A 21,990-nucleotide genomic window follows, 5' to 3' on the forward strand; every position below is an offset into this window, starting at 1 on the left:
GTTAAATTGGGCCATGTAGCGCCCGTTGTTTCGGCGCTACACGCCTTCTCTGACATCGAAGATGATATCTTGGATGCGCACGCACGTTTCCAGCGTGACATGTGCCGGACGCCATCTTGGTATAGGAGTTAGCATATGCGCAAATACTGAACGCCAGAAGCAAGTAAAGAGGGAGAAAATGCGTGCAATCAGTGTGCAACGCTGATTTAAAGTGATAGACACTATTTTTGACCTTATCGCTCAACTCAACGCACAGTCTTAACCCCGACCATCTGAACATGTCTTACAGTGCCTGGAGGACCCCCCACCAGCGCTATTTAAAGGGGCCATGCAGGTGTTGCAGGTTAGTTGCTGGATTATTGCTTCTGGCTGCTGGTGGAGTAGGAAGTGTTTTTTGAAGTTCCCTATTCTTACTGAGAGTTCCTAAAGTACATTTGAGAGTGGTTTGGCAGGTACTGCCTTACGGTTCGGAAAGTTACAACTGTGGTTGAACAACATTCCTGGCAACCGTGGGCGGTCTGCTAGGTTTCCCGCTGGGTAGTGAGCACGACTGGGAGCATGCAGAGAGGCCACGCACAGCAGGTCAAGCTGCGAGGAGACGGAGGACGAGGAGGCGCAGGGCACTGAGCAGGAGGCCCTACCCAATGAGGGGCTTCCGGGACCAATTCTCTTACCTCAACATGACTGAGGAGGATTGCATCCGACGCCTGAGGTTCACCAAGGAAGCCGTGACCAAGATCTGTCAACTGGTGCGGTCACACCTGCAGCCTCAGAGCAGGGCAAGGACAGCATTGCCTGTGGCTGTGAAGGTCACCGTGGTGCTGAATTTCTACGGCTCAGGATCATTTCAGGCCTCTGCTGGAAACATGTGCAACATCTCGCAGTATGCAGTGCACTGCTGCATAAGGGAGGTCACAGACGCACTGTACCAGATGAGGAACAGGTTCATCACCTTCCTTCTCCACAGAGACAAGCAGAACGAGCAAGCATGGGGGTTCACCCGCATTGCTGGCTTCCCCGCGGTGCAGGGTGCCATTGACTGCACGCGTATTGCCCTGCGTGCCCTGAAAGGGCTTCCACTCCCTCAACGTGCAGTTGGTGTGCGACCACACACATCGAATCATGGAGGTCGATGCCCGCTACCCTGGGAGCAGTCACGATGCCTTCGTCATGCAGCAGTCCAACGTGTCGGCTATCTTTCACCCGACTCGGCAAGTCAAAGGCTGGCTACTGGGCGACAAGGGCTATCCCCTCACGTCGTGGCTCATGACACTGGTCAGGAACCCACGCACACTTGCACAGCAGGCCTATAATGAGAGCCATGCTGCCACACGCAACATCGTGGAGCACACCATAGGCCTCCTCAAACAACGCTTCCGCTGTCTGGACCGGTCTGGAGGAGCCCTACAGTACTCACCTGAGCGGGTGGGCAGATTTGTGGTGGTCTGCTGCATGCTGCACAACCTCGCCATCATGAGGGACCAGCCTTTGCCACCAATGACTGCAGAAGATCCTGAGCCAGAGGTGGAGGAGGAGGAGGCTGAGGAGGAAGAGGCAGAGAAGCAGGAGGAGGAAGAAGCTGAGGAGGAGCAGGAGGAGGAGGTGGATCCGGAAGAGGAAGTGTGGAGGAAGACGCAAGGGTGCAACAGGAACTACAAGCCTTGTCTGTAAGGGCTGTGCGTGCTCGCCTGATCCGTGCCCGCTATCAATAATCGGAACTACATCCCCCAACTCACCAACAGTCCTACACTCCCCACCTTTCCGCTCCCACAAGACAATGAAATCGCCCTCCATCAGATTACACATTGGTTTCCCTCTCAGTTCATTGCATAAATAAAAACCACCACCAAATGCAAAATCAAAGTCTCATTTATCAATGGATAAATGAAATTATACAAACATAACAGAACTATTCACCCTTGTGCATTCCCTTAGTGCCTTTGTCCATGTGCCTTCACCTATCCTAGTGCTCCTACGAGGTGCTTCCCCAGTGGCTGGAGCATGGGTGGTGGGAGGCTGCTGGTCTTCAATGGAGGCTGCAGATGGCTTTGGAGGACGACCTTGAGCAGCTCTGGGCCGGGAGAGCTCGGCTTCTGGCTGCACCATCTCAGCATAGGCTGCACCAGTCTGGCCTGGCTGGCCGATAGGCAACAACAGGGGCACTGGTGGAGTGGCAGGGGTGGGAGCAGGAAAGCTGTCATCCCGAGAGAGGACAGCAGGTCCGACTGCCATGGCGCCACTGCCACTCGCACGGGGCGGCGCCTCAGCAATCCTGGTGATCAGCTGGAGAACGGATTGCTGGAGTGCTGTGACGTCCTGGAAGCCCCGTTTCACAGTGCTCCCCAGACCCACGATAGCAGCAGTCTGACCTTCCAAGGCAGCAGTCTGAGCTCCAAATGCAGCAGTCAGAACTTGGATGGCAGATGTTTGTGCTGCAATGGAAGCTGTGACATCAGTCATCAGACACTGCATCATGGTGGGTTCCATAGGTGCGCTGATGGAGGTGACCACTTGTTCCATGTTGGAAAGGATGGGCTCCAAGCTCTGTGCAAAGCCCTGTGCCAAGTTGGAGCTGGACTCCTCCATGCCCCTTCTCATTGTGCGCAGGCTTTCTGGCGGGCTTTCCAGTGCACCAAGCATTTGGTGGTGTACGCCCATCAGTCGTCTTCTGTAACTTGGCCCATCGAAGTCATAGAGTCATAGAGTCATAGAGTTATACAGCACGGATAGAGGCCCTTCGGCCCATCGTGTCTGCGCCGGCCATCAAGCCCTGTCTACTCTAATCCCATATTCCAGCATTTGGTCCGTAGCCCTGTATGCTATGGCATTTCAAGTGCTCATCCAAATGCTTCTTGAATGTTGTGAGGGTTCCTACCTCCACAACCCTTTCAGGCAGTGAGTTCCAGACTCCAACCACCCTCTGGGTGAAAAAGTTCTTTCTCAAATCCCCTCTAAACCTCCTGCCTTTTACCTTGAATCTATGTCCCCTTGTTATAGAACCCTCAACGAAGGGAAAAAGCTCCTTAGTATCCATCCTATCTGTGCCCCTCATAATTTTGTACACCTCAATCATGTCCCCCCTCAGCCTCCTCTGCTCCAAGGAAAACAAACCCAATCTTCCCAGTCTCTCTTCATAGCTGAAGCGCTCAAGTCCTCATCTGACTCTTCTGCAGCAGAACTAGTGAGCGACCTCACCCTCCGGCGAGCTGGCACTTGTGGTATCCGTTCTGCCCGCCCTAGCTCCTGCACACTTGTGCTCGGTGTCTCACCACATGCAGGTCCCTCCTCTAACCTAACCTCTAAAGGAGACGCAGTGTCAGTCTCTGAGCTTGTGGAACCAAGTGTCAGATTGAGTGACGGTATGGCTTCAGCGACCCTCTCCTCCCCCTCCTCGGAGGGTGCCGTCGCGTGTTCTTGGGTATCTGCAATGACAAAGGGAAACAGGTTGAGCTGTGAAGTGGGGAGAGGAGCAAGTAAGATGTGTGTGCTGGCAGCATGTGCAGCACGTGAGCCAGAAACAATTATGGGAGGAGGGAGATGTGGAAAAGGAACATTAGATATGCAGAGACCCCCTTCATCGGAACCTCTAGCGCAGCATGTTGTCATGGCTGCAGCGACGGCCCGCCCAATAATCCAAAGCACTGTCTCCTCCAGGGGGGTGAGGACGTGCAAGTGTCCATGTCCACCTTCAGGTCCCTCCTGCTACCGGCTGTTATGCGCCATCTTCTCCTGCAAGACAGAGGACAGGGAGTGTGTCTGTGAGTATCCTGCAAGGTGTGTGGGTGATGTACCTGTTGTGATCGAATAGCTGCCAGTTTGTTTGTCCTCTGAGTGGTGGTTGTGTGGCCTGCAAGTGTGGTACTATGTGCGGGCGAGATGCAACATGCCGAGTGCAGCATTGCGTATAGATGGGCAGTGTTTGTTGTTGGGTGGATGACATGGGCTGTGATGTGTGGAGCAGTGGTGCAGTAGGATGTGCCACTTGACACTTGCATTCACTCACCTTGACCACTCGTGTCAAATCATTGAACTTCTTTCGGCACTGCACCCACATGCGTGGTGCAATGCTCCTGGCATTGACTTGCTGCGCCACAGCCTGCCAATGCCTGCGGAGCTGCAATCTGGAGGGTCTCCTGCCACCCAGCGGGTACATGTTGGTCCTCCTTTTGTCCACCCCTTCCACCAGGTCCTCCAATGCATCATTGGAAAAGCGTGGAGCCCTCTCTCGTGCCAGTCCTGCTATCCTCGTGGCCATCTTTCCCTTCTCCTAGTAAGCTGTGTACCTGCCATTTGCAATGTGCACCTGCACCTTTAAGTAGGGCTGCTGATGACGTGCACTGTGCACACCCCATTTCCAACTTCCTCATTCTCCGTGCAGCCCCTCAGCAGGGCAGGTAGCGCTGGCTGCACGGAGATATCATGGTAATTAGCAGGCAGCACGGAGTTCACATGCTGCCTGCGTAGGGGTCATCAGGCGGGGGTACTAGCGCATCACGCTAACCCCGCCCAAAAACGGCCCTTAACCAATTTTTCCCACTGTATTTCTCAATGGAATGTATATTTGTTGAGAATATTGAAATATTTCTTTAAATGTTTGCCATTAGTTTTCAACCGTCAAACCCTTTAATTTAAATTCCCAGTCTACCTTTGACAACTCGCCCCTCATTCCTATGTAATTGGCCTTCTCTGTTCTAAGGAGAACAACCCCAGCTTCTCCTGCTCTCCACATAATTGAGGTCCCTCGTCCCAGGTACCATTCTAGTAAATCTCTTCTGCACCCTTTCAAAGGCCTTGACACCCTTCCTGTGGCGTGGTGCCCAGAATTGAACACAGTACTCCAGCTGTGGCCTTACCAGTGTATTGTAAAGGTTTAGCATAACTTCCTTGCTTTTGTACTCTATGCCTCTATTAATAAAGCCCAGAGTCCCATATGCTTTGTAACAGCCTTCTCAACTTGTCCTGCCACCTTCAAAAGATTTGTGTACATACAACCTCGGGTCTCTCTGTTCCTGTATTCCCTTTAAAATTGTACCATTTAATTTATATTGTCTCTCCTCATTCTTCCTACCAAAATGTATCACTTCACACTTCTCTGCGTTAATCAGATCTTTATCCAAGCTAGCTCTTTTTTCCTGACCCAGCTGAGTGCAAAGATTTAGATTGTTACCTTGCGATTTACAGATTTTAAACTAACATATAGATTATGTTTTCCAACATTAAGGCTTCACCTCCCTGATCAGTTCTCCTATTCCTGTTTCTTGCTTGCAGTCTCATTGGTAACCCAATTCTAGATCTCAGCATTATAACAAACTAACCAAAAGGCAGCCTGCCCTCAGGACTTTATTTATGCAACTCAATCGATGGGCATGGGATAAGGTGCATGGGAATACCAGAAGCAACTTTCAACTTGGAACAATAACTAGGGGTAAGCAATGGTCTCTCATGAGGCACATACCATGTTTGCATTCTTCAAAAGACTGTGGGCGCTAAATTGGGCCATGTAGCGCCCGTTGTTTCGGCGTGACACAGCCTCTTCGACATCCCAAACACCATCTTGGCATAGGAGTTAGCGCAGGCGCAGATAACAAACGCTGGAATCATGTAAAGTAGGGAGAAAATGGCTTCAATCAGTGAGCAACGCTGATTTAAAGTGATAGACACCATTTTGGGACTTAGCTCAACTCAACGCACAGTCATAACCCCGACCATCTGAACGTGTCTTAGAGTGCCTGGAGGACCCCCCCCTGCCGCCGCCCCACCGGCGCTATTTAAAGGGACCACGCAGGATTTATAGTTTAGTGGCTGGGTTATTGCTTCTGGCTGCCGAGACATTTGGAACTGTTTTTGGAGGTCTGCTACACTTGAATACTAGGACGCAGGGACATAGCCTAACATTTAGAGCCAGGACATGCAGGAGTGAAATTAGGAAATGCTTCTATGCGCAAAGGGTGGGAGAAGTTTGGAACGCTCTTCTGCAAACGGTAGCTCAATTGAGAATTCTAAATCTGAGATTGATAGATTTGTGTGAACCAAAGGTATTAAGGGATATGGGGCTAAGGCAGGTATATGGAGTTAGGTCACAGGTCCACCCTGATTGAATGATAGAACAGGCATGAGGAGCAAAATGCCACCACCACTTGCAGCACTCCCTCAATACTGTTCGCTAGACAGCACCTCTGAGAAAGCAGCACTCCCTGAATTCTGTTCACTAGACAGCATTCTGACAATACAGCACTCCCTCAATACTACCCTGAATTGTCGGACTAGGTTATGTGCTCAAATCCAGGTCCGCAGCCCAAACCCACAACTCCTGGCTCAGAGGCAAGAGTGCTACCAACTAGGCCACTTATAACATTTTCATCCCGTTGTTTCATCCATTGTAGCAGAGTGCCTCCTTCAGTGTGCTGCAGGATACGGACAATGGTTTAACAGTTAAAAAGAAATAATAAGAAAAACATAATAACCAATATCATGCAGTCATTCACTGAGCCAATTTTCAGTGGAAGCGACTGAACAAATACTTAAAATCGGCTTCTTCCGAATGTAAAGGACTAAATTGGTACCTAGCAATGTTGGAATGAAACCTGCAGGCACGAACTTACTTCACATCATACAAAGGTCCACAGAGGTCAGCAACAAATCAGCTCTGAGTCAGATCTTCTAACTTCAGGCTGATTAAAATAAATGAGTTACTGAATAGTCAAATTTGTTCAGAATGCCATTTTATTAAAGGTTAAACAAATTTCCATATCAAAGCAAAAATATACTTTGGCCCGGATTGCATGTTGAATAGCAAAGGATAATTTTTGCCCAATATGCTGATTAGACTGTGGCTTGTAACAAGGATTCATACACAGAGCTAAACCAAAGATTTGTTGAACTGAGTGTTTTTATCCTTGTATGCAGCTGTATTAGTGTAAAAATGGGTTAATGCCTCCATTAAAACAATGGCGAAAGGAATTTGACACAAATGCAAAAAGAGTTCATACAGTAATGTCACAAAAGTTCAATTCCAAGGCAACACTATTTAGATCAGCACTGTAGAGTTCTCTTATGGTGGTTTATGAATATGTAATGTTTAGCAAGACTATCAAAACTGAGATGATTGGACTGTGTATGGAGAAGCTTGACTGAAAGGTGGGCAATAGACCGATAACAATGGAAACTGTAAGGTGGCGGGAGGGGGGAAGCAAAAGAGTGGCATCGACAGCCAGACTGGTTATGATGGTTGATCGATTTACTACCAGAGATAACAAGGCAGTTGCAAGACACCCTCTTATGGTGTAAGTTGGGTTATAGAGCTAGCTAAACCTTCTGTAAATTAATATTAATTGCATAGTTAAGAATGCAAACCTAACAGCTGTGTGCATAACATGATGGGCTCAATTTTGAAATGGTGGCGGGATGGCAGCGGGGGCGGGGGGGCGGGGTGAAGGTGCGTGTGGCAAACCCGAATTAAAAACAACTTACCTTTTCCGTCGTGATCGCGATGTAATTGATGGTGATCAAACAGGCTTTCGCACCTGGCAGCCAGCCCGTTTGACAGGCCCGCTGCCGACAGGAGCTGCAACGCTGAGGGGGGAGGAGAGAGAGAGAAAGAGACGTCATCCGGTGCTGGAACAGAGAGTGGAGGGCGCTGAAAATCGGGGTGGGGGTGAGAGGGGAAGATCGGGAGGGAGAGGGATAAAACATAGAAACATAGAAACATAGAAAATAGGAGCAAGAGTAGGCCATTCGGCCCTTCGGGCCTGCTCCGCCATTCAAAATGATTATGGATGATCGTCTAACTCAGTACCCTGTTCCTGATTTTTCCCCCATATCCCTTGATCCCTTTAGCATTAAGAAATATATCTATCTCCTTCTTGAATACGTCGAATGACTTGGCCTCCACTGCCTTCTGTGGTAGAGAATTCCACAGGTTCACCACACTCTGAGTAAAGAAACTTCTCCTCATCTCGGTTCTAAATGGCATACTCCGTATCCTGAGACTGTGACCCCTGCTTATGGACTGCCCAGCCATCGGGAACATCCTCCCTGCATCTAGTCTGTCCAGTCCTGTTAGAATTTTATATGTTTCGATGAGATCACCTCTCATTCTTCTAAACTCTAGTGAATATAGGCCTAGTCGTCCCAATCTCTCCTCATACGTCAGTCCTGCCATCCCAGGAATCAGTCTGGTAAAGCTTCGTTTTTTTTTTATTCGTTCATGGGATGTGGGCGTCGCTGGCGAGGCCTGCATTTATTGCCCATCCCTAATTGCCCTTGAGAAGGTGGTGGTGAGCCGCCTTCTTGAGCTGCTGAAGTCCGTGTGGTGAAGGTTCTCCCACAGTGCTGTTAGGAAGGGAGATCCAGAATTTTGACCCAGCGATTATGAAGGAATGGCGATATATTTCCAAGTCGGGATGGTGTGTGACTTGGAGGGGAATGTGCAGGTGGTGTTGTTCCCATGTGCCTGCTGCTCTTGTCCTTCTAGGTGGTAGAGGTCGCAGGTTTGGGGGGTGCTGTCGAAGCAGCCTTGGCGAGTTGCTGCAGTGCATCCTGTGGATGGTACACATTGCAGCTACAGTGCGCTGGTGGTGAAGGGAGTGAATGTTTAGGGTGGTGGATGGGGTGCCAATCAAGCGGGCTGCTTTGTCCTGGATGGTGTCGAGCTTCTTGAGTGTTGTTGGAGCTGCACTCATCCAGGTAAGTGGAGAGTATTCCATCACACTCCATCCATGGCAAGGACATCCTTCCTCAGATAAGGAGACCAAAACTACACACAATACACCAGATGTGGTCTCACCAAGGCCCTGTATAACTGCAGTAAGACATCCCTGCTCCTGTACTCAAATCCTCCTGCAATGAAGACCAACATACCATTCGTCTTCCTAACTGCTTGCTGCACCTGAATGTTCGCTTTCAGTGATTGGTGTACAAGGACACCCAGGTATCGTTGCACCTCCCCTTTTCCCAATCGATCACCATTCAGATAATAATCTGCCTTTTTGTTTTTACAATCAAAGTGGATAATCTCACATTTATCCACGTTATACTGCATCTGCCATGTTCTTGCCCACTCACCCAACTTGTCTAAATCACATTGGAGCCTCTTTGCATCCTCCTCACAGCTCACATTCCATCCCAGCTTTGTGTCATCTGCAAACTTGGAAATGTTACATTTAGTTCCCTCATCCAAATCATTGATATATATTGTAAATAGGTGGGACCCAAGCACTGATCCCTGCGGTACCCCACTAGTCACAGCCTGCCACCCGGAAAAAGACCCGTTTATTCCTACTCCCTGTTTCCTGTCTGTCAACCAATTCTCAATCCATGCCAGTATATTCCCCCCAATCCCATGTTCTTTTATTTTGCACACTAACCTCTGTGTGGGACCTTATCAAAAGCCTTCTGAAAATCCAAATACACCACATCCACTGGTTCTCCCCTATCTATTCTACTCGTTACATCCTCAAAAAACTCCAGTAGATTTGTTAAGCATGATTTCCTTTTCATAAACCCATGCTGACTTTGTCCAATCCCGTTAATGCCTTCCAAGTGTTCTGTTATCACATCCTTTATAATAAACTCTAGCATTTTCCCCACGACTGATGTTAGGCTAACTGGTCTGTAATTCCCTGTGTTTTCTCTCCCTCCTTCTTTAAATAGTGGGGTTACATTTGCCACCCTCCAACCTGTAGGAACTGTTCCAGAGTCTATAGAATTTTGGAAGATGATCACCAATGCATCCACTATTTCCAGGGCCACTTCCTTTAGTACTCTGGGATGTCGATTATCAGGCCCTGAGGATTTATTAGCCTTTAGTCCCATTAATTTCCCTAGCACTATTTTTTTACTAATACTGGTTTCCTTCAGTTCCTCCCTCTCAATGTTAGGGAACCAAGGGTTCCCCAACATTTCTGGCAGGTTATTTGTGTCCTCCTTTGTGAAGACAGAACCAAAGTATGTGATCTGTTCGAAGTTTATAAGATATTAAGGGGAACAGATAAGGTGGATAGAGAGAAACTATTTCCGCTGGTCGGGGATTCTAGGAGTAGGGGGCACAGTCTAAAAATTAGAGCCAGACCTTTCACGAGTGAGATTAGAAAACATTTCTACACACAAATGGTGGTAGAAGTTTGGAACTCTCTTCCGCAAACGGCAATTGATACTAGCTCAATTGCTACATTTAAATCCGAGATAGATAGCTTTTTGCAACCAAAGGTATTAAGGGATATGGGCCAAAGGCAGGTATATGGAGTTAGATCACAGATCAGCCATGATCTATCAAATGGTGGAGCAGGCATAAGGGGCTGAATGGCCTACTCCTGTTCCTATCTTTAATTGTTCTGCCATTTCTTTGTTCCCCATTATAATTTCCCCCATTTCTGACTGTAAGGGACCTACACTAATCTTCACTGATCTTTTTCTCTTGACATATTTATAGAAGCTTTTACAGTTTTTATGTTCCCTGTTAGTTTAATCTCATTATATTTTTCCCGACTTAATCAATCTCTTTGTCCTCCTTTGTTGAATTCTGAACTGCTCCCTATCCTCAGGCTTGCCATTTTTTTCTGGCAATTTTATATGTCTCCTCTTTGGATGTAATACTATCCCTAATTTATTTTGTAAGCCACGGTTGAGCCACCTTTCCTGTTTTATTTTTGCGCCAGACAGGGATGAATAATTGTTGTAATTCCTGCACACATTCTTTAAATATTAGCCATTGCCTATCCATCGTCATCCCTTTTAGTAAAGTTCCCCAATCTATCATAGCCAACTCGCACCTCATACTTTCGTAATTTACTTTATTTAGATTCAGGACCCTAGTTTCAGATTCAACTACTTCACTCTTGATCTTAATGAGGAATTCTAACATGTTATGGTCGCTCTTCCCTAAGGGACCCCGTACAACAAGATTGTTAATTAATCCTTTCTCATTGCACAATACCCAGTCTAGGATCGCCTGTTCTCTAGTTGGTTCCTCAACGTATTGGTCTAGAAAACCATCATGTACACACTCCAGGAATTCCTCCTCCACAGTATTGTTGCTAATTTGGTTTGACCAATCTATATGTATATTAAAGTCACCCATGATTATTCTTGCATGGGTCTCTAATTTCCTGTTTAATGCCCTCCCCTACATCTCCAATACTGTTTGGGGGCCTATAGACAACCCCCTCCAACGTTTTCTGCCCCTTTGTGTTTCTTAGCTCCACCCATATAGACTCCACATCGTGATTTTACGAGCCAATATCCTTCCTCACTATTGCACTGATTTCCTCCATTACTAACAATGCTACTCCACCTCCTTTCCCTTTTTTCCTGTCCTTCCTAAATATTGAATACCCCTGGATGTTCAGTTCCCATCCTTGGTCACCCTGCAGTCATGTCTCCGTGATCGCAACTATATCATAACCGTTAATATCTATCTGCGTGGTTAATTCATCTACCTTATTGCGAATGCTCCACGCATTAAGACACAATGCCTTTAGACTTGTCTTTTTAAGATTGCTCATCATCTTAGTTTTATTTTGCACAATGGCCCGATTTGTTTCTCGCCCTTGTTTTCTTTGATTTCCATTATGGCTTCTTCCCTTTCTGTCTTTTGTTTCTATCCTTGTTTCCCCCTCCTCTGTCTCCCTGCTCAGGATCCCATCCCCCTGCCATTCTAGTTTAAACCTTCCCCAACGGCACTAGCAAACACCCCCCCCGAGGTCATTGGTCCCAGTCCTGCTCAGGTGTAACCCGTCACGCTTGTACAGGTCCCACCTTCCCCAGAACCTGTCCCAATGTCCCAGGAATCTAAATCCCTCCCTCCTACACCATCCCTGCAGCCACGCATTCATCCCACATAGCTACCACTAAGATTAAATAACTAAACCAGTCCTGGGATCAAACCTGGAGTCTTCCTGGTCTGTGCGACTTAGAGAAAAGGGACCCAAAGTTCCGGGGAGCAGGACATCCAGCTGCCAATGGGCATTGATGCAGACCTAAATAGCGGATACAGCATCAATATCATAATCAGAGCAGTCAGGCTGCATCTATAAAGGCAGCTCAAGGACACCTCCCTTCCACTGCCCTCGTGGAAGTGTCCAGCCACTTCAACAGGACGCCCCTGAGGCCCAGGAAGGGCCAAAGAAAAAAGTATGTTTATTTTTCTTCCACTCCTTAGGAAGCAAAAGGCCATCTCTCCAATTTGCTCCAGGATCAAATATCTTTGATTTGGGCAGTGATGGTGCCTTTAATAGTCCCTGAATGGAACTCATGTCAACTCTTAGCTGGCAAGAGTTCAGTTGGCCTAACAAGGGCAATTGCTGGAGTACAACAACAACAGCAACTTGCATTTATATTGATAACCTAGGAACTCTCCCTGAAACGCCTCCACAGAAGTCTTTGGATGTAATGGGAGTGTGCGGAAGATTTACCTGTCCCTGCCTGCTTAACAGAATTTGGGCCAGGATTTAAATGGGGCATAAACCTAGCAGATCTGGTTCTACTCCAAATAGCTACCCCCCACTTCCTCAACGACAATCTACCTGCCTCATGCCCTCCCTAACCCCTGGCATTCCTGGCCTAAAGACTTTCCCTCAGAGCTATCTGGATGGCTGGGGATGCAGCGTTGACCTCCTTTTCTGTCTAGTTTTTGATCTTAGCTGCACCACTATGGTGGAGGTACTGCAGGCAATCAACCATCTTCGCATGCTTTCTATCAGTCAGGAAAGAGCAGCATTGATAAAGGTCTAGCAGTAGTTTATCCATCCACCCCTTCACATTGTAGAGTTTTCTTGAGATGTGGGCGTCACCAGCAAGGCTGGTATTTATTGCCGATCCCTAGTTGCCTTTGAAAAGGCGGTGGTGAGCCGCCTTCTTGAACCGCTGCAATCCGTGTGATGAAGGCTCTCCCACAGTGATGTTAGGTAGGGATTTCCAGAATTTTGACCCAACGACGATGAAGGAATAGTGATATAGCTCCAAGTCGGAATGGTATGTGACTTGGAGGGGAACTTGGAGGTGATAGTGTTCCCATGCACCTGCTGCCCTTGTCCTTCTAGAGGGTGGAGGTCACGAGTTTGGGAGGTGCTGTCAAAGAAGTCTAGGTGAATTGCTGCAGTGCATCCTGTGGATAGTACACATTGCAGCTATGGTACGCTGGTGGTGGAGGGAGTGGATGTTTAAGGTGGTGGATGCGCTGCCGATCAAGCAAACTGTTTTGTTCTGGATGATGTCAAGCTTGTTGAGTGTTGTTGCAGCTGCACTCATCCAGACAAGTGGAGAGTATGCCATCATATTTCTGACTTGTGCCTTGTAGGTGGTGGAGAGGCTTTGGGGAGTCAGGAGGTGAGCTACTCATTGCAGAATACCCAACCTCTGACCTACTCTAGTAGCCATGGCATTTATGTGGATGTTCCAGTTGAGTTTCTGGTGAATGGTGGCTCCCATGACGTTGATAGTGAGTTACCCAATGAATACTGCTCTCATCTCTAAGAAGACTCCTCTAGTTGAACTTCTGGCACATTTAGATAGGATATAGCATAAAGCTTATTGTCTGATAGGTGATCCTTCTATGACCTCTTTCTCTCCCTGTCACAATGGTACTACTTTGGCCAGTGCTCCTCTGAACTTGGTACTCTTGTGATTCCTAAGCTCCGAATACACTGACCTATATAATTTAACTCCTCCCTTTATCCTCATTGTATTGAGATTAAGACACAAACACTGTCTTCCACTTTAACTCATTCTTTCCCAGAACCTCAATACTTACCTCCTTTTTTCTTCCCTTCTGTGGATGTGGCATATGGAGATTCGTGAGCCATAAGATTCTCCATGTCAAGTGTTACTATTAGTCCAGGCTTAGTATCAGTAAGGGTGTGGAAGTTTAAAGTTTGTTCATTATATTTTTGTATCTGAGGATGGAGCATGAGTGTCCTGTAATACAATGTAGTCTGTTATTGCTGATAAATCTGTTCCATAGTTTATAGCCTAATCTATGGTCTGATGGGATGTTTATTATCCTGGTTTCTGAAGTCTCGGATATCACAAGGGGTCTCGTGTCATATCCAATAAGCTAAATAGGTGGCAAGGTTTTTTTTGTTCGATCCATGGGCTCACTACATTGCCAGACACTGGGTATATAAAGGTACAGTCTGGTTCGAAGGGAGTGAGGGCTTGCTTTCAGGAGTAGTCTTCGACATGTAGCATGAGGAAAATATCTGAGGAAAAACTAAAAAAATGACACATTGACATCGAAACCTTTACATCTACCTCACGTTTTGCGACCTTGGTGGTGCCCTGTGCCCTGTGACTTGGCTTTTGAAATAAGTTTCCCAATTGAAGAAAACAACAGCATATGGCAGCTGAGTGCCAAAGTAAAACTGACTGACAAATAAACAGATTAGACTGATTGCATCTCATGCCCAATGTACTTTTTAGCTGTTTTGTGCTAATATCTCTCTTGTAAACATTAGGGAGATGAGAAACCTGCAGCTGCAAGCACTCCCAACTCCATGTGTGGGTCTTGTCAGCACAGCATGCCTCTCTTTAATTCAATAGGCCTGATTTGTATTTTCCGGTGCCAAGCAAACACTGTGCCAAGAGTTGGCATATAACATTTATATTTAAAAAAACAATTTGTGGTGCAGCTTCAGAGGGAAATGGCACTGAATGGCCAAGACTTTTTTTATCCGTTGATCACTGAGTTGAGTATGCAACTAAAAATACTGATGAGTGCATTCTGAATTTATTTCTACTTTTCTTAATTTTAACCCCATTTGCATGAATTCAGTTTCCAACTCACCTGTCCCTTTAAATACACCTGCTGCCATGTTCTTAAAGATGCACGTACGTCTTCACTTCCCAAAACTTGTTGTGGAGATGCCGGTGATGGACTGGGGTGGACAAATATAGGGAGTCGCACAACACCAGGTTATAGTCCAACAGCTTTATTTGAAAGCTTGTGATTTCAAATAAAGCTGTTGGACTATAACCTGGTGTTGTGCGACTCCTTACAAAACTTGTTAGGCATTTGAAGTTGGAGTCTCAAATTTATTTTCTAAAAGATTATCATTCAGTGTGACGCAGTGGCACTGAGTGGAGATGGATGCTGGCTCGTGTCTCCTCAGTTCCTGATCAGTGGCTCATGGAGGCAATGACTGGAAGATCTGGCATCTCTCTGTTGTGAGGGTGGGCGGGAAATTGGGAAAGACATGCCACGGAAACTGGCACATTTTGGTAGTGAGTTAAGTGGGTTTTTGTGAGAGTGAGACTGGGAGTAGTATGTCCAGAGGCCAGGAAGATGAGGAGAGATTGGGTTGACTCAGCCTGTATTCACTCGAGTTTAGAAGAATGAGAGGGGATCTCATTGAAACATATAAAATTCTGACAGGGCTAGACAGACTGGATGCAGGGAGGATGTTTCCCCTGGCTGGGGGGTCCAGAATGAGGGGTCACAGTCTCAGGATACGGGGTAGGACATTTAGGACTGAGATGAGGAGAACTTTCTTCACTCAGAGGGCGGTGAACCTGTGGAATTCTCTACCACAGAAGTCTGTGGAGGCCAAGTCAATGAATATATTTAAGAAGGAGCTAGATGGATTTCTAGACACAAAAGGCATCAAGGGGCATGGGGAGAGCACGGGAATATGGTATTGAGATAGAGGATCAGCCATGATCATATTGAATGGCGGGGCAGGCTCGAAAGACCGAATGGCCTACTGCTCCTATTTTCTATGTTTCTATATTTCTATGAAGACAAAGAATAGGGATGAGAAAATACAAAATAAATATAGGGGGAAATCGATCTTGATACATCCATGAAAAGAAAAAATATAATTTTTATGTTAACTCTGGTGCATTTGTGTGTATGTCTCCTGTCCTCGGGCTGGAGGATTGATCCCAGTGGAGTTAACTGTCATTGCAAAATTAGATTTACTGATCAAGAACAAAATTTGCAAATGCTGGAAATCTGATCTAAAAAGTAGAAAATGCTGAAAATATTTAGCAGATCCATCGGTATCTGAAAAGAAAAAAGGTTAATGTGTAGGAGCGAACAAGACGGAGGGAGAGGGAGAGGAAAGTTTATTCACCACTGGGGCCTCCTTCCATCTCACTGTGGTCATCCTACTTAGCTTTACATTGCATTATGTTCTCCACCCAAACCACTGCAGAGGTGGCATCTCAAGTTTGCATCTCAGCTTTTCTCCTTCAGCTCCTTCTCCTCTGGCTCCTCTCCCCATTCTTCCCATTACTCCTTCAACTGCTGCTGAATTTACTATGCATTTATGCTTTGACTGCACATCCTTTGGAGGCCAAGTGGTGAAATGGGTTTGTACACTATTATTTCATCTCTGGGCCCTTGGTCTGTATACAGCCCACAGCGATGGGAAAATAGTTTCCTCTCTATGGTGGTTGTTAGGATCAGGAAGTTTCGACATAGGTAGGACTAAGAGGTTCTGCTGAGGGAGTTTGAGCAGCTAGGGACTAAATTAAAAAGCAGAACCACAAAGGTGATAATCTCCGGATTATTACCTGAGCCACGAGCAAATTGGCACAAGGTAAATCAGATCAGAGAGGTGAATGCGTGGCTCACAGATTGGTGTGGGAGAAGTGGGTTTCGATTCATGGGGCACTGGCACCAGTACTGGGGAAAGAGGGAGCTGTTCCGTTGGGACGGGCTTCACCTGAACCATGCTGGGACCAGTGTTCTGGCAAACTGAATAACTAGGGCGGTAGAGAAGGCTTTAAACTAAATAGAGGGGGTGGGGGGAGACTCAGGTGGGGCGAAGTTTAGATTGAAAAAGAGAAAAGACAAGGAAATAGTACAGGAAAGTGATGGAGGTAATGATAAACCGAGTGTGTCAGGAAGGGACAGAGCGTACAAACATACGAGTGCACTAGCAAATGGGGCCGGGGTAGGAAAGAATGGTAAAAAGACAAAATTAAAGGCTCTTTATCTGAATGCGCGCAGCATTCGTAATAAGAAAAAAAATTCCCAAAACTGCCAGCAAACCAACAATCGTACTCAGACAGGTCTCACATGGCTGGTGTGGGAAACTGAAGATTCACATTAGTGCAGCAGGGACTACTAATCTGAAAGTGAGGTTAAGATAGAGGAACAAGATCCGATTCATGTTGTACTCAACCTAGGAATGCTTTCTGCTGACAACTAGATACTTCGCAACTGACATCTTTCATCTTGTTGATTGCAAGAATTCAACACCACCAATTCCTTTAAATATACGGATCATTAGAAAATAGCAAGTTTAGTGCATTGATTCTCATTGTTGCTTTACTAAATTAGGAACGTTCAGGTCAAACTGTGCAGCAAATGTCAACCTCCATCATTTCACCAGCTCTTCACTCCATGACCATCCACGTGGTCCCCCTGGGTGATAATGTAATACAAGAACTCCAGCAACATATCTCATTTTTAGCAGCACTGAAGTGGAACTGGCACTAGGGGCTTAAGTTGAGCAAGTATAGTCAGACTCCAAGTAAAAATAAATTTTCATATCTCTGTACCCTTTTCAAAAACTGTCAGGAATGATTGATTTGGACAATCAGGAGGGTTTTTTTTAATATAAATGTAAAACTATATATGTAAGTGATTGTATGTTCTCTCACAGCTTGATGAGAACATGAAAAAGAAAATTGAGAAGCATTTTTAAGCAGGTCACAATGGCCAATGGCTGGCGGGACGGCTATGGCAAAGAAAGAACGAACTTTATATAGTGCCTTTCATGATCTCACGACATCCCAAAGCACTTCACAACCATTTCTTTTGAAGTGGAGGCACTGTTGTAATGTAGGAAATGCGGCAGCCAATATGCGCACAGCAAAGTCCCACAAACTGTAATGAGATAATGACCAGATAACCTGTTTATAGTGATGCTGGTTAAAGGATAAATATCAGCAAAGGACCACTCCGCTGCTCTTCTTCAAAAAGTGCTATGGGATCTATTAGGCCCACCTGAGCGGGGAGATGGGGCCTCGGTTTAACATCTCAACCAAAAGTCGTCACTTCCCTCAGTACTGCACCGGAGTGTTAGCCCAGATTTTGTGCTTATGTCTCTGGAGCAGGACTTGAATCCACAAGCTATTAAATCAGAGGTAGGAGTGCTACCGACTGAGCCACATCAAATGGGATTAGAGTAAACAGCTGGATTTTCCACAGCTATATTGCCTGATTTTGGGCAAATTAGTGGCACTGCAGCAGAGAAAATTTGGTGGGAAAGATTAGCAGCGAATCCCCGCCATTCAATTGAGCATAAGTTAATCCCTCCTGCTCCTGCAGGGAACAAAGCCGCTCCCTGACTGCCCCACTATATTTAAATGACCATGAAGGGGCAGGGCTAAAGAAACCATCTGATTTCCCTGCTTTCCTACCGCAACACTGTCCACCCACTCACCTGACGAAGGAGGTAAGCTCCGAAAGCTTGTGATTTTCAAATAAAACTGTTGGACTATAACCTGGTGTTGTAAGATTCCTTACATTTGTACACCCCAGTCCATCACCGGCATCTCCACATCACACCCACTGTAAGACCAGAGGAAGGATTGTGGTACTGGTCCTGGCAACTGCTCCTTCTCCAATGCCCTCGAAATGTCTGCAGGTCAGCGTGGGCTCAGACAGAGCTATGTTCATAAAAAGTTACCCATCTCTTCATGGGGCTTCTGCCCCCATTAGCTGTAGCTCCTCTACCTTTCCCTCAATTGGAGTGGTGGGCGACCTCTCCACAGTGGACATTCTGCTCGGTCTCTCTCTCCAGAGTGAACATTCTGCTCGGTCTCTCTCTCCAGAGTGAACATTCTGCTCGGTCTCTCTCTCCAGAGTGAACATTCTGCTCGGTCTCTCTCTCCAGAGTGAACATTCTGCTCGGTCTCTCTCTCCAGAGTGAACATTCTGCTCGGTCTCTCTCTCCAGAGTGAACATTCTGCTCGGTCTCTCTCTCCAGAGTGAACATTCTGCTCGGTCTCTCTCTCCAGTGAACACTCTGCTCGGTTTCTCTCTCCAGTGAACATTCTGCTCGGTTTCTCTCTCCAGTGGACATTCTGCTCGGTCTCTCTCTCTCTCCAGTGAACATTCTGCTCGGTCTCTCTCTCTCTCTCCAGTGGACATTCTGCTCTCTCTCTCTCTCCAGAGTGGACATTCTGCTCATTCTCTCTCTCCAGTGAACATTCTGCTCGGTCTCTCTCTCTCTCCAGTGAACATTCTGCTCGGTCTCTCTCTCCAGTGAACATTCTGCTCGGTCTCCCTCTCCAGAGTGAACATTCTGCTCGGTCTACCTCTCCAGAGTGAACATTCTGCTCGGTCTCTCTCTCCAGAGTGAACATTCTGCTCGGTCTCTCTCCAGTGAACATTCTGCTCGGTCTGTCTCCAGTGGACATTCTGCTCGGTCTCTCTCTCCAGAGTGGACATTCTGCTTGGTCTCTCTCTCTCTCCAGTGAACATTCTGCTTGGTCTCTCTCTCTCTCCAGAGTGGACATTCTGCTTGGTCTCTCTCTCTCTCCAGAGTGGACATTCTGCTTGGTCTCTATCTCTGTCCAGTGGACATTCTGCTCGGTCTCTCTCTCCAGAGTGGACATTCTGCTTGGTCTCTCTCTCTCTCCAGTGAACATACTGCTTGGTCTCTCTCTCTCTCCAGTGAACATTCTGCTCGGTCTCTCTCTCTCCAGAGTGGACATTCTGCTTGGTCTCTCTCTCTCTCCAGTGAACATTCTGCTTGGTCTCTCTCTCTCTCCAGTGAACATTCTGCTCGGTCTCTCTCTCTCCAGAGTGAACATTCTGCTCGGTCTCTCTCTCTCTCCAGTGGACATTCTGCTCGGTCTCTCTCCAGTGGACATTCTGCTCGGTCTCTCTCTCCAGAGTGGACATTCTGCTCGGTCTCACTCTCTCTCCAGTGGACATTCTGCTCGGTCTCTCTCCAGTGGACATTCTGCTCGGTCTCTCTCTCCAGAGTGGACATTCTGCTTGGTCTCTCTCTCTCTCCAGTGGACATTCTGCTCGGTCTCTCTCTCCAGAGTGGACATTCTGCTTGGTCTCTCTCTCTCTCCAGTGAACATTCTGCTCGGTCTCTCTCTCTCCAGAGTGAACATTCTGCTCGGTCTCTCTCTCTCTCCAGTGGACATTCTGCTCGGTCTCTCTCTCTCTCCAGTGAACATTCTGCTCGGTCTCTCTCTCCAGTGAACATTCTGCTCGGTCTCCCTCTCCAGAGTGAACATTCTGCTCGGTCTCCCTCTCCAGAGTGAACATTCTGCTCGGTCTCTCTCTCCAGAGTGAACATTCTGCTCGGTCTCTCTCCAGTGAACATTCTGCCCGGTCTCTCTCCAGTGGACATTCTGCTCGGTCTCTCTCTCCAGAGTGGACATTCTGCTTGGTCTCTCTCTCTTTCCAGTGGACATTCTGCTCGGTCTCTCTCTCCAGAGTGGACATTCTGCTTGGTCTCTCTCTCTCTCCAGTGAACATTCTGCTTGGTCTCTCTCTCTCTCCAGTGAACATTCTGCTCGGTCTCTCTCTCCAGAGTGGACATTCTGCTTGGTCTCTCTCTCTCTCCAGTGAACATTCTGCTTGGTCTCTCTCTCTCTCCAGTGAACATTCTGCTCGGTCTCTCTCTCTCCAGTGTGGACATTCTGCTTGGTCTCTCTCTCTCTCCAGTGAACATTCTGCTTGGTCTCTCTCTCTCTCTCCAGTGAACATTCTGCTCGGTCTCTCTCTCTCCAGAGTGAACATTCTGCTCGGTCTCTCTCTCTCTCTCTCCAGTGGACATTCTGCTCGGTCTCTCTCCAGTGGACATTCTGCTCGGTCTCTCTCTCCAGAGTGGACATTCTGCTCGGTCTCTCTCTCTCCAGTGGACATTCTGCTCGGTCTCTCTCTCTCCAGAGTGAACATTCTGCTCGGTCTCTCTCTCTCCAGTGGACATTCTGCTCGGTCTCTCTCCAGTGGACATTCTGCTCGGTCTCTCTCTCCAGAGTGGACATTCTGCTCGGTCTCTCTCTCTCCAGTGGACATTCTGCTCGGTCTCTCTCTCCAGAGTGGACATTCTGCTCGGTCTCTCTCTCTCCAGTGAACATTCTGCTCGGTCTCCCTCTCTCCAGAGTGAACATTCCGCTCGGTCTCTCTCTCCAGTGAACATTCTGCTCGGTCTCCCTCTCTCCAGAGTGAACATTCTGCTCGGTCTCCCTCTCCAGGGTGAACATTCTGCTCGGTCTCTCTCTCCAGAGTGAACATTCTGCTCGGTCTCTCTCCAGTGAACATTCTGCTCGGTCTGTCTCCAGTGGACATTCTGCTCGGTCTCTCTCTCCAGAGTGGACATTCTGCTTGGTCTCTCTCTCTCTCCAGTGAACATTCTGCTCGGTCTCTCTCTCTCTCCAGTGAACATTCTGCTCGGTCTCTCTCTCTCCAGTGAACATTCTGCTCGGTTTCTCTCTCCAGTGGACATTCTGCTCGGTCTCTCTCTCTCTCCAGTGAACATTCTGCTCGGTCTCTCTCTCTCTCTCCAGTGGACATTCTGCTCTCTCTCTCTCTCCAGAGTGGACATTCTGCTCATTCTCTCTCTCCAGTGAACATTCTGCTCGGTCTCTCTCTCTCTCCAGTGAACATTCTGCTCGGTCTCTCTCTCCAGTGAACATTCTGCTCGGTCTCCCTCTCCAGAGTGAACATTCTGCTCGGTCTACCTCTCCAGAGTGAACATTCTGCTCGGTCTCTCTCTCCAGAGTGAACATTCTGCTCGGTCTCTCTCCAGTGAACATTCTGCTCGGTCTGTCTCCAGTGGACATTCTGCTCGGTCTCTCTCTCCAGAGTGGACATTCTGCTTGGTCTCTCTCTCTCTCCAGTGAACATTCTGCTTGGTCTCTCTCTCTCTCCAGAGTGGACATTCTGCTTGGTCTCTCTCTCTCTCCAGAGTGGACATTCTGCTTGGTCTCTATCTCTGTCCAGTGGACATTCTGCTCGGTCTCTCTCTCCAGAGTGGACATTCTGCTTGGTCTCTCTCTCTCTCCAGTGAACATACT

This window comes from Heptranchias perlo, chromosome 3 (assembly GCF_035084215.1).
Source record: "Heptranchias perlo isolate sHepPer1 chromosome 3, sHepPer1.hap1, whole genome shotgun sequence".
Taxonomy (NCBI): domain Eukaryota; kingdom Metazoa; phylum Chordata; class Chondrichthyes; order Hexanchiformes; family Hexanchidae; genus Heptranchias; species Heptranchias perlo.